The following is a 13,785-nucleotide window of genomic DNA, read 5'->3' as shown; positions in this document are numbered from 1 at the left end:
GTCGCGTCACGCGAATGCGGACGCACTCTCCAGATTACCGCAGGGGTCCCCTTGCGCTTGCGCGTCGGGTACGAATAGGTGTACGCTGGTTAAGCTACCCCCTCGGCCTGTCGTGTCAGCTGTCGAGGTGCCTGGGGCTCCGGTGTGCCCAGGACCGGCCGATGGGGTTCTGAACCTGCCGCGCTCGGTATGGATTCGCGAACAATTGCTTGACGACTCGTTGGGGGCTTTACGGAGTCGGGCTGCGAAGGGAGCGGGGAGATTGCTGTCCATTGGGATGCCGGGGGCCGCTCTCCGGGATGGTTTGCTCATGTGGAGGGAGGGATTGCATGACCGCTGGCGTCTGGTAGTACCGTCGTCGCTACGGTACGAATTGATTCGGACTCTGCACGGCGACACTTTATTACATCTCGGGGTGCAGGAGACTTTGTTAACATTGCAGCGAGACTACTTCTGGCACGGCATGACGACGGATGTCGTCGGACACATTCGGGCGTGTCCCGAGTGTGCCCGGCGGAAGCCGCCTAAAAACCCTTACGTGCCGCCGGTGCAGTCTATACAAGTGTCTCGAATCAACGAGTTGGTGGCGCTGGATATTTTGGGACCTTTCCCGCCATCCGCTAGGGGTAATAAATATTTGCTGGTCGGGGTGGAATATCTTTCCCGCTGGCCGATGGCTTGGCCCTTACCCGACCAGTCGGCGGCATCTATCACGGACGCCTTCCTATTTGGATATGTGATGGACAAAGGGGCGCCGGAGAGGCTACTCACGGATCAGGGGCGAAATTTTTCTTCAAAATTGTTGGCGGAAGTGTGCGCTGCGCTGGGAACCAAGAAGGTCCGTACGTCTCCCTACCACCAGCAGATGGATGGCATGGTGGAACGCCTTAATCAGACGCTGTCGGCCATGCTATGTCACACGGTTGACGAAAAACAAGCTGATTGGGACTTGCATATACCTGGAGTATTCTCCGCGTATCGGATGACGCCTCATGCGTCCACTGGGTATTCTCCATTTTTTCTAATGTACAGCCGCGAGAATGTGCCGCCGGTGGAAGTACAGCTGGGTACGGGGGCGAAGGGTCCTGTTAAACCTCTCCCCGAATACATTCAGGACACTGTTCGACGCGTCGCCGAGGCACGGGAGGGGACCCGATTGGCTACTGCCAATACTCAGGCGCGAAACGAGCGTTGCGCCCGGCGCTCGACCGGTACATGCCCCTGGCGAGTAGGGGACATGGCATGGCTGCACTGCCCGCAAGTGCGGCCGGGGACCTCCCCTAAGCTTCACAAACCATGGCAGGGGCCGGTTCAGCTTATTGAAGTCCCTAACCCGCAATCCGCACGGGTTCGGTTCGGATCGCGGCGCTGGTACGTTCATACGTCTAGATTGAAGCCCTACGTGGCCCCGCGGACGGATGCGTCATCCCCTGATGTTGCCTTGCCGGTGTCTGTTGTGCCCGACGCACCTCTGCCCTTGCCTGTTGACTCTGCAAGTGCACCTGTCGTGCCTTCTACAGACAAACCAGCCGTGACGCAGGTGGATGTGGCAAATCCTGCTCTGGGTGGGCCTACCACGGCGACGGGGCCACTTGACCCCGCTGCCCCTCCAACCCCACCACAGACACGGTTGCCAGAGACCCCGGACTTGGGTCTCCCTGGGGAACGGGACCTTGGCGTTGACGGGCCTCCAACAGCGGCGGGCGGTTCTACTCCCGTCGATCTTAAAACCCTGTCGCGTTCTCGGTCTGTGGGGGGACCGCCGCCCGTTCGGGACTGGCCGGCGACCTGCATGCGTTCCAAATCCCTTTCCTTTCATTGATTGTTATTGTTCTTGTTGTTCTTGTTATCGTTCTTATATTCTCCGTTGTCCAGTGATGCCAGATGGTTAAAATATTGCTCGCATTATTTGATTGTAATTATTGCAGCCGAGGACGGCTGGGTTTTCATTAGGGGGGGGGGTCGTGTAATGCAAGCAAAGATTGAGGGGGGGCGGAGTCTGGGTCACGTGGGGAGTGGGTGGAGTTAGGGTCACCTAGGGGAGAGGATTTAGGGAGAGAACCGGAAGGGGAAGGGAGAGTTGAGATGGAGTGAAACACGAGGAGGCCACGCTGGGCAGGACGGAGAGAGTGGCGCGGTCGCCACGCGGTGGGAGACGTCGACACCGTCAGCCATCGGTGTCAGACGCAGAGAGCTAGCGGCTGTGGGATGCTAGCTATATACGGGGCAGCAGTGACGCTAGAGAGCGGAGCAGCGGTGTGGCTGCAAGAAAGAGCAGCAGCAGGGAGACTGCATCTCAGAGCAGCAGGGAGACTGCATATCGGAGCAGCCGAAGGTTGTGGAGAGGTCGTCGAGAGGGACGCGGGCCTGAGCGAGACGCCGTGGTATCGAGATTCTACTGAGAGAGAGTCCTTTATTACATAATGTTGGAATGACCGTTATAGTGATGTAAATGCCTTTATGGTGCTGTTAAGTTGTTGTAGTAAATACGAGGCCTAGTTAGTAACGAAGCCTGCGACTTTCTTTATTGTGGATGTTACTTGTGATTTAGTAGGTCGAGTCAGACTTGTGCCTATGTTGCGATCCTGAGAGTAAAGATGACGAAGTATCTCATCCACAGTTTAGTGTTATGTGTAATGCTGTACTTTGGGGTGCAGTGGGATGAATACACGATGTGCCTGTATGCAACGCACCGGCTTGTGCTTTTGTCTAGTTGTTTAGTGGTAATGTAGGGGCCTGGTCCGTCCAGGATCTATTGTTATCTAAGACAATGTTCTGATGCTGTGGTGTTCATTGTGTTGGTGTTTCCGGATTATAACTGATGCTGTATCTGTGTTTTCTCACCAGTTTTACCTTGTTACAATCAATAAATGACGATTGGAGTTGGACGTTCATCCTGGCTCCGAGGGTTTATTGAACGCAAGGTTATCTACTCGACTAGCGGTGCAACGCAGCGCACAGCGAGGCCGAGATAGTAAAAAGACATTCTTCTTCGAGCTCTCAAGCAGTCAGCCTGCAGCAAGCAAGGAGCTCTCAAGCAGTCAGCCTGCAGCAAGCAAAGGCGCTCTCAAGCAGTCAGCCTGCAGCAAGCAAGGAGCTCTCAAGCAGTCAGCCTGCAGCAAGCAACCAGCTCTGCAACGAGTCTACATTAAAATCGTGCTGCAAGCATCACAGCATGGAAAGCCACAGTTCAGCAGGGAGAGATGCTGAAGAAGATGATTTAAGCAATCCAGGACCTCACATCCTGCCTCAAGAGGACCAAGGGAGTTCAAGGCCCCAGAGGGAGGTCAGGTTGACACAAAGGGCCTTGGAAAGCTATGATGCTGAGAAACAGGACCTTGATGCCAGGATACAACGGGCAAGGGACCGGGTTGAAGCAGATTTATCTGAAGCTTCAAACGCCTCCGACACAGTGGCCTCAATTCAGCGGGCCATCCAGCGAGTGAAGGTGAGCAGCTCAAGCTACAAGCTCCTGGCAAATAAATACATCTCCCTCCTGATGAAGGTGAAAACAGATGAGGGCATTGAGGGAGTGCGTATGCAAGAGCACTTTCTTGAACTGCTCGATGAAAATGTGCAGGCAGTGATACAAGAGGCAATGGACCGTGTGGAGGGCTTAAGAGAGACACGATCTCAGCACTCTGTCTCATCCAGGTCCACCACAAGATCTAAAGCCTCAGCACACTCAAAGACATCATCTACTAGTATGGCAGCAGCTCAGGCACGTGCAGCAGCAGAAGCAGCAAACGCCCGTATTGCCTACATGGCTGAAGAGGAAGCTATGCTAATTGAAAAGGCCCACATACAAGAAGAAGCAAGCATAGTGGCTACTGCCCCACGGAAGAAAATTGAGCTGGATGCTAAGTTAAGCACCCTAAAACTCAAAAAGGAAGCAGCTGCTGCAAGGGCCCAGGCAGAGGTGCTCGAGGCAGCAGCCAACCTGGATAAGGAAGAGAATTGGAGTGAGTTTGGTACTCAGATATCTGTCTAGGACCGTGATCAACTCACCAGAAAAAATATTTTGGTCTGGTCTGAACAATGCATCAATGCTCCTCCACCAAACGATACTGAACAAAGGGTGGACGTTCAGGCATCGTCATCTCCACACCGAGTCAATAGGAGTGCTGTCTACGGGAATGGTGGAAATACATATCCTGCCCTATCGAGCCTGGAGATCTACCTTCACGAATGCAATCCGAAATGCAGACATCTCTGCCAGTGAAGAACTCGACCTGTTGGTGAAATGGTTAGGAAATGAATCTGCAGAATACGCAAAAAGGATTCGGTCAGCAAACATTGACGACCCCGCCTCAAGCCTGCATGCGGTGTGGGAGAGGCTCGAGGAGTGCTATGGTAGCCCAGAAACTATTGAGAAGGCTCTCTTCAAGAAGTTGCAGAACTTTCCAAAAATCACTGGTAGGGACAATAAAAGGTTACGGGAGCTTGGAGATCTTTTGATGGAGCTTGAATCAGCCCAGGCTGACCCCTACTTACCAGGTCTCATTTTCTTGAATACCTACCATGGCGTGAACCCCATCGTAGAGAAATTGCCATTTGATGTGCAGGAAAAATGGAGAAGAGCAGGTTCAAGATACAAGTCAGAGCATTAGGTTGCATTCCCCCCATTCTCTTTTTTCTCAAAGTTTATCCGCAACCTGGCTAAGACCAGAAATGACCCGAGTTTCATGTTTGGCACCACGGGGATTTCCAGTCCAGATCTCCCAAGAATGGAAAGAGCGATGGCGAAACGAGGAACAGCGAGAGTGCCAATTTCCGTACACAAGACTGAGGTCTCTCCTGCGACATTCGCAAACTCCGTCCAGGCAACCACCACAAAGAAAAAGATAGAGGATCCAGAGAAGCAATGCCCATTGCATGATAAACCTCACTCCCTCCAGAAATGCCGTGAGTTCAGGAGGAAGCCATTGGAAGAGCGGAAGAACATGCTGAAAGAATTTGGAGTGTACTTCAAATGCTGTGCTTCTACAAACCACCTTGCAAGGAATTGCAAGGCAGATATCAAGTGCGAGGAATGTGGCAGCGACAAACCCAGTGGCACAAAGGCTTCCGATCCCGAAGCAGAGCACGGCGGGGAGCAAGGCGAGACCGCCGCACTCACTTCGTCAATCACAACCAAATGCACAGAAGTCTGTGGAGAAGGCTTCAAAGGAAGATCTTGCTCAAAGATATGCCTCGTCCGAGTCTATCCCAAAGGACATCCTGAAAAGGCAGTAAGGATGTACGCCATAATGGACGACCAGAGCAACAGGTCTTTGGCAAGGTCAGAGTTCTTTGATCAGCTAAGTGTAGGTGGGAATCCCTTTCCATACACGCTCAGAACATGCTCAGGACTGATGGAGACAGCGGGAAGAAGAGCGAGCGGCCTCATGATGGAAGCCATAGATAGCACCATGAAGCTAGACCTTCCTACGGTGACAGAGTGCAATGAGATACCGGACGACAGGAGTGAGATTCCCACGCCCGAAGTTGCACGTCACCACCCACACCTGAAACCCATAGCAGAGTTCATCCCGCCATTGGATCACACGGTACAGATGTTACTTCTGCTCGGCAGGGACATGCTGAGAGTCCACAAGGTTCGCGATCAACGCAATGGACCTCACGATGCTCCCTACGCCCAGATACTCGACCTAGGATGGGTCATCGTAGGTGACGTTTGTCTCGATGGAACACACAAACTAGACCACATTAGCACATTCAGAACAAGTGTGCTCACAAATGGACGCACGTCACACTTCAAACCATGCCCCAACCACTTCACGCTGAAAGAGAAACTCGGCAAGAGAAGTCAAGGCTGTACCGTGCAGACTTACGAAGAAACCACCACGACTTCGCTTGTACATCCACCGTCTTCGCTGGAGTTTGTTCCTCCACGTTTCTCCAAGCCAGTCCTGACTGACGGGAAGAATACTAAGACGAAGCCGCTGCTCGTCGCTCTGCTGGTGGTCGTGGCGGTGGTCGCTGTGACCGTGGCATCTCTGTTCCTAGCCCCGGAGCTGTCATCTGAGTGGGAATCCTGGAAGGAGTTCCACAGCAAGGCCCCACAACCAGAACATACCATCCCAAGGCTCGAGCTGTGTGGAGCCGTTCTTGCTACAGAGGTGGCGGAACTGATCTTAGACGAATTGGACGTCAAACTGGATGCGGTCAAGTTCTACACAGACAGTAAGGTCGTACTAGGCTACATAAACAACCAAACCAGAAGGTTCTACACCTACATCAGCAACCGGGTGGAGCGCATCAGGAGATCGACACAGCCGGAGCAATGGAATTACGTTCCAACTGATCAGAATCCAGCAGATATCGCAACTAGGTCCGTCCCTGCATCTCTGCTGAATCAAACCATCTGGCTGACGGGTCCAGCATTCCTGTTACGACGTGACGGTGGCCCATGTACTACCAAGGAGAACTTTGGACTCATAGAGCCCGAGTCCAACAAGGAGATTCGTCCTCAAGTGACAACTTTCGTAACAAATGTGCGACTAAGAAGTCCATTGAGTCCACACCATTTTGAACATTTCTCGAAATGGACGATGCTCGTGCGAGCGATAGCACATTTAACGCATATCGCAGACTGCTTCCACCACCCGATGAGAGGCACCACTGATAGCTGCAATGAATGGCATCACTGCACAGTGCCACGCACTGAAAACGAGCTTTCCAGAGCAAGGAAATCAATCTTCCGCTGTGTGCAACAGGCAGCTTATGCAAGTGAGATCAAGGCCATCAACAAGGGAGAAGACCTTCCTAGGGTCAGCACCCTCAGGAAGCTAAACTCCAGGATGGATAAAGACGACTTGCTCAGGATCGGTGGTCGGCTAGGGAATGGCAAATTAGATGAGAATGAACGAAACCCCCTCATAATCCCAAGCCAGAGCCACATCGCAATCTTACTTGTGCGCCACTACCACGAGAAGGTCAAGCACCAAGGTCGGCACTTCACAGAAGGAGCAATCCGATCTGCAGGGCTGTGGATCGTTGGAGCAAAGAGGTGCATCGCCAGCACAATCCACAAGTGTATCCGGTGTCGTTAGCTACGTGGAAAACAGGAAACCAGAAAATGGCAGACCTCCCAGCCGATCGACTCAGTGTGGAACCTCCCTTCACCTCTGTAGAGATCGACGTGTTCAGACCATGGACAGTCATCTCCCACCGCACTAGAGGAGGGCTCGCGAACAGCAAACGTTGGGCAGTGCTGTTCACCTGTATGAGTACACGAGCAGTGCACATCGAAGTCATCGAGTCCATGGACTCTTCGAGCTTTATAAACGCACTCCGGAGATTCTTCGCCATCAGAGGGCCAGCCAAGCAACTCCATTCTGATTGTGGAACCAATTTCACTGGAGCATGTAAAGAGCTTAAGATCAATATGGAGAATATCGATGATGATTCTGTCAGGAAATAACTTAGTGACCAAGGCTGTACATGGATCTTCAATCCTCCCCACTCTTCGCATATGGGTGGAGCTTGGGAACGCATGATTGGGATTGCTCGACGCATTCTCGACTCCATGCTATGTGATGTCGGGTCCACACGGCTCTCTCACAAGGTCTAAACCACTCTCATGGTCAAGGTCTCAGCCATAATTAATTCAAGACCCCTGATCCCCGTCTCAACCGACCCGGAGTCACCATTCATCTTGACTCCTGCTACACTTCTTACCCAGAAGACAGACGTGCTCACAGCACCTACCGAGGAGGCAGCACTGCAGACCTCTACAGACGTCAATGGAGACAAGTGCAGAGTTCATAATCAACGATTTTTGGGTTTAGATCGCGTTATTTACGTGTTAAACAAGTGCAGAGCTTTGCAATCACGTTCTGGCGTCGCTGGAAAAACGAGTACCTTACGACACTCCAAGTGCGCAACAAGTGGCAGTCTAACAGACCAGACATCCAAGAAGGCGACCTCGTCCTACTGAAGGACAACCAAGCCAAACGGAATGAGTGGCCAATGGGCCGCATCCTCAAGTCGATTCCAAGTGCCGATGGAAAGGTTCGAAAGGTCGAGGTTATGATTGCGAAGCAAGGTGTCGCAAGAACTTTCATCAGGCCCATAGTCGAGATAGTACTACTTCTCTCTCGCAAAGATATGGATAAATAAGTCGACCCGTTGAAGTTGTTATACACTTGTTTATGAGATAGTAAATAAATGGTAGTATCTCCTAGATACCAGACGGGGAGTGTCTTGCCTCACGGCAGATGTGGAGCGTACGTTCACAGGAAGTTCCTGTTTTTTAATGCTAATTTTGGTCACGTGACCAGGAAGTCACGATGTTAGATTTTACTCATAATTCAAGATGACGGCACGCATCGCATCTCAGTGAGACCACAGCCGCACTTGTCCATTGTGGGAGCTTAAGAAGCATTGTCTGTAAGTTTGTTTATATTCCTATAATATTGGCAATGCTGTTGTAATGTTGGAATGACCGTTATAGTGATGTAAATGCCTTTATGGTGCCGTTAAGTTGTTGTAGTAAATACGAGGCCTAGTTAGTAACGAAGCCTGCGACTTTCTTTATTGTGGATGTTACTTGTGATTTAGTAGGTCGAGTCAGACTTGTGCCTATGTTGCGATCCTGAGTGTAAAGATGACGAAGTATCTCATCCACAGTTTAGTGTTATGTGTAATGCTGTACTTTTGGGGTGCAGTGGGATGAATACACGATGTGCCTGTATGCAACGCACCGGCTTGTGCTTTTGTCTAGTTCAGTGGTAATGTAGGGGCCTGGTCCGTCCAGGATCTATTGTTATCTAAGACAATGTTCTGATGCTGTGGTGTTCATTGTGTTGGTGTTTCCGGATTATAACAGATGCTGTATCTGTGTTTTCTTACCAGTTTTACCTTGTTACAATCAATAAATGACGATTGGAGTTGGACGTTCATCCTGGCTCCGACGGTTTATTGAACGCAAGGTTATCTACTCGATTAGCGGTGCAACGCAGCGCACAGCGAGGCCGAGATAATTAGAATTCCATAGATATCTGCAGACAAAGTAAATCTTAATAAATCTTAAGCATCGCTCTCAGGAGGTTCCTGCAGCACTGGGATGTTTGGTCATGAGCTCGTCATTTTTAATGAGAGTTCGGCTTCCTGTGGGAGGAGGAAATTTGAGAACCCGGAGAAAACCCATCACCGCGATGTATACGAGGCGGGGGGGGGGGGGGCACTGGGGGTCTACACAGATCGATTTATGAATTCGCTTGATGCACTGCCATCTCCTGGCCACCACCTCCTTGCAGCTCGGCGAGTTTGGGAGCATGGCGATCTCTGTGTGAAACACCAAACCTTGCCTTCAACGTGCCGAATCACAGGTGTGCATCACCCCACAGAGGCAGGTACCATTGCGGTCGTGAATTCCTAAATCCGTCTGTGTGGAACGTATTATACCCAGGGTAAAACAGATCACGGGAGCACGCAGCTACGTTTACAGGAATAATTTTCCTTGCGTCCACACAGCACGCCTCACCCCACTCCTCACCTCACCCCACTCCTCATCCCAGTCCTCACCCCACCCACTCACTCACCTGCCCACTCTATTAACTTACACACCTGTCCATTTACTCACCTGCCCACTGTATCCACTCAGACACCTGCCCACTCACTCATCTGTCCAGTCACTCAACTGCCCACTCACTCACCTGCCCACTCTATTCACTCACACACCTGCCCACTCACTCAGCTGTCCACTCATCTATCCACCCACATACCTGCCCACTCATTCACTGGTTAACTCTTTAGACGAACACGAGTTCACTCGTTTGTCCACCCACTCACCTACCCACTCACCTGTAAACACGCTTTCCTGTCATAAAACATCCCCCCCTGCACCCCCACTCCCCACACCCCTCCCAGACCCCCTCCCACCTGGGTCGCAGGCCCCCCGCTGGAGCGCAATGATGGAAGGGAGTCCCTGGTGGGCGCTGTGCGAGCGCGCCGCGAAGAGCGCGCACTCGCTGCGGTACGTCACGCCGTCGCTGCCACACACTGCCGAGTGGGGGGTCGCCGCACACACGCACCACGCTCGGGGGGGGCGTGCACCTCCACCACCAGCGCTATGCCCAACACGCCGCGATGAGCCTGGGTGGGAAGGTGGCGGGGGGGGGGGTGCATACGGGGAGAGGGGGAGGTCAGTGGATGGGGGGGCATACAAGAAAGAGAGGTATCATCATCCGACACAACAATCCGCGCCAATCAACTGGACCTTAGCCTGAAACACATCATTGAGACTTCAGTACCCATCAAACGCGTCGCCGACCGGCTCCCCTCTCGTGACAACCGCGGCTCTCGACCGCAGCTGTTGCATCTAAACACAGCAGTCGCCGACCGGAGGCCGTCTACCTATGCCCCAGGCTCGAAGCCAGCCACATCTCTCGACTGAAAAGCAACCATCAGCAAGCTCATCACAGCCCTCGTGCACTTCACACAATCGTAAACACTGTTCTCTGCAGTCAACCGCCCACATCAACTGCGGTCCGCACTTCGCGCCATCTTCCATCACAGCGAAGTAGAGACCGCGTGCCATCACCTGGCCGAATCTTCACTTGCTCTCAAATTCTAGCGAGCTAGCATCACCTCCACCATCAGCGTGCATCTTTCAGCTGTAAAGATCAACCACCAGCCATTCCCCTTTACTTCCCTCACTCGAAAAGCCCTCTCACCGTTACACCCCAAGAAGTTCTCATCTAATCTTCAGCGTTGTGAGATGCGTTCGCACGACTGACACTATATAACATATTATTATTAATATAATAAACTCTTCTGGATCTATTACCAGACAGTGCCATGGTGCACTGTGCTGACAAACTTGCAATTATGGCCTCTCCTTTTACTCGTGCCTCATTCCCGTCAGTGTTATCCATTCATCACTTAAATTGAGCCGAGTGACTCTTCTGCTAATGAAACCTATCTCTAAACCCTGAGGACCCAGCAAACCACTGCCCCAGCACCAACTTATAAACCATCTCCAAACGTCCAGAGTGCCTCGCATTTGTCAGAATTCAAATAGCACTTCACTTGAGCCCCTAATATCTGCCCTCTTTGTCTGCCTTCGCCCAGCCCACTCACGATTAGCGATTACATTTTAACTTTCATTCATTCCCTAGTCAGCCTCGACATATGCTGCCTTTGACACTATAAATCGGCACAGCTCTTCAGTGGCTTATATCGTATCTCTCCGACAGACTGTACCTACGTCAAAGTAACATCCACTGCAGATGTCCATCAGGGGTTCGTCGTGGGTCCTTTTCTCAGTCTAAGTTTCCCCAATCGGTCACCTCATCGACAATCGCAGTATAAACTATCACACCTGCAACAACGACACTCAATTATGGCCTCCCAGATGCCAGGAAGAGCCAGGGCTAGGGCCTATTCACCTTCGTCTGTATTTGTCTATTTGAGATTGGGTGCTGTTAGTGGTTTTGGAGGCTTGTTCAGAGTGTTTCTTTTCTTCCTCCCCTGTGTGTTTAGAGCTATCATTCCCTCCGCACTTGTTTCATTCAGGTACCTTCATCAGGAGCCCCCTCCCCTGCCTCCCAGGAAAGATTCCCCGGACTGTCATGGCAGAGGCAGCCTGTCGAGGTGCTTGCATCTCTGGGTCCCAGCGGCTTGGGCAGAGCCGGCCCTGCAGCTCTCCACTCAGGGGATCGAGCAGGTACCCAGGTATAGGAAAGCGGGCATCGAAGCCCATCGGACTTGCTCCCTGGTTAATATTCCTATCCAGCGTAATGTTGTGCTGCAACCTATGGTCACTCGGGATGTTCAGGAGCCCGCCCTTGCCATCGTGCTTCTGAATGCAAGGTCAGCTCTGCATTGTTTACGCCCCATTAGTGTGCGACACAATTGCTGTGGGATGCCCCCACCTTGGCTGCGCGAGGGTTGTGATCAACCTTGACCAGATAGTAAGAGAGGCGAGGGTGTAGCCATATTTTTTAAGTCTGATCTGATCTGTACCATCCATCCTGGATCTAAGGTCAGGTCGTTTGAGTATCAGACCGTGCATTCTGCTACAAACGGGAGTCATGGCATGTATCTCATCCTTGCGTAAAGGCCACATGGCTACAGGAGCGATGCTGTGCATAATTTATCCAGGTAATCTCCCCGCTAAGTTTGCAATTCCCCTGTACTATTGTGCTGGGAAATTTCAACTCTTGGGTCGATGATTCCACGGATTAACTTGCCATAGATCTATTGGGCACCATGGGGTCCATGGGTTTCACCCAGTCTATGTGTGGTGCAACTCATGATCACAGCCACACACTGGACCTCATCTTCACTCAGGCGGTAACAGAATGGGGAACTTAGCTTTCTTTCCCCCCTCATGGGCTGATGATGGGGTGATTCAGGGTTTCGTCATGAGAGGTACTCATACCCCTCTCAGATGGTGTAGTGGATCCGAGCTTCATTGGATCCGGTCCAAGGGGCTCATGGAACCTACTCGGTTTGATATGGCTGGATCTATTTATTCCCATTTTGGGGCACCACTGTCAAGCAAGTTGAGAAGCATGATTGTTTACTCTGATGCTCTGCCATCAACAATGTTGTACCTCGTCAATTAGTTCCTGCATGCCTGTTGGCAGCTCATGACCTTGTATAATCAACCCATGCCTTTGTATCGCTATGCCTAGACTATGGCAATATCCTTTATGCAGAGCTTCCATCTGTCCTCGTGCATAAGCTTCAGCCAGTGAAGCTTCAGCAGCTCGAATGCTGAGGCGCAGCTCCCACTCTCCACGATCTGCACCGAGTTCCAGTAAGCATTCACATCCAGTACAAGCTCGCTATTTTAGCCTATAAAGCTCCGCACAGTCTTGGACGTGCATGTCTATGGGCCTGGTTGGTCCCTCATTCCACTGCGGTCGATGTGCTTGCCGGACGGAATGTGGGACTCACTGCTTTCTCATTGCATTTTCTTAACTATACTGTGTTTTATCGTTTTCACCAGATTGTATCTTTTGAGACTGTGCAATGTTGTGATTCCCCCTTGAGTGGGGGTGATATAGCATTTCTAATAAACCTTTCAACCTTTTTAAACCCAGAGTGTATCCCTGTCTGCTCCCACGTATACCCACATGTACCCCCGTGACGTACCGGCCCTGCACACGAGTCCCCTTCCGCAGGGATCCCAGGCCGCTGGGAGGCACAGGGTCCCCTCGGGGAGGCCGCACTGATGGCAGCAGCCACACGGGTCCCACACCTCTCCCTGGGGGCAGCCCGAGGGGGGCAGCAGGGGGCAGCGCGCCGTGTTGCACAATTCGGGGCAGCTGGTAGCACACACACAGTACACACGCATCACACACACAGTACACACGCATCACACACACAGTACATACGCGGCACACACAGTAAACATGCAGCACACACAGTACATACCTGATGCAAACAGTACACACGCAGCACACACAGTACATTTACAGTGCACATAGTACACACGCAGCACACACCACGCAGTACAGAGTACACACGCAGTACACACATAGTATACACGCAGTACACATACAGCACACAAACTAGTTGAGTTCCGCACCCACTTTGCTACGATCTGCTGTGGAAATGCTGACCCCTACCCAGCCGTGTTCATCACTTATTGCAATGCGTTGTACATCGTTGTGCTGCAGATCTGGTCGGTTCTGCTTCTGCCCTACATCCACACGGCCACAAAGGAGCGTATTCATCGCTGTACTGCTGCTAATGTCGGGTATCGAGCCAAACCCTGAACCAGGATTCCTCAACTTTGGATTGGCCAATGCACGCCCCATCGTCAAC

This window comes from Lampetra fluviatilis, chromosome 27 (assembly GCF_964198595.1).
Source record: "Lampetra fluviatilis chromosome 27, kcLamFluv1.1, whole genome shotgun sequence".
NCBI classification, from domain to species: domain Eukaryota; kingdom Metazoa; phylum Chordata; class Hyperoartia; order Petromyzontiformes; family Petromyzontidae; genus Lampetra; species Lampetra fluviatilis.
Note: the sequence above shows the minus strand (reverse complement) of the source record.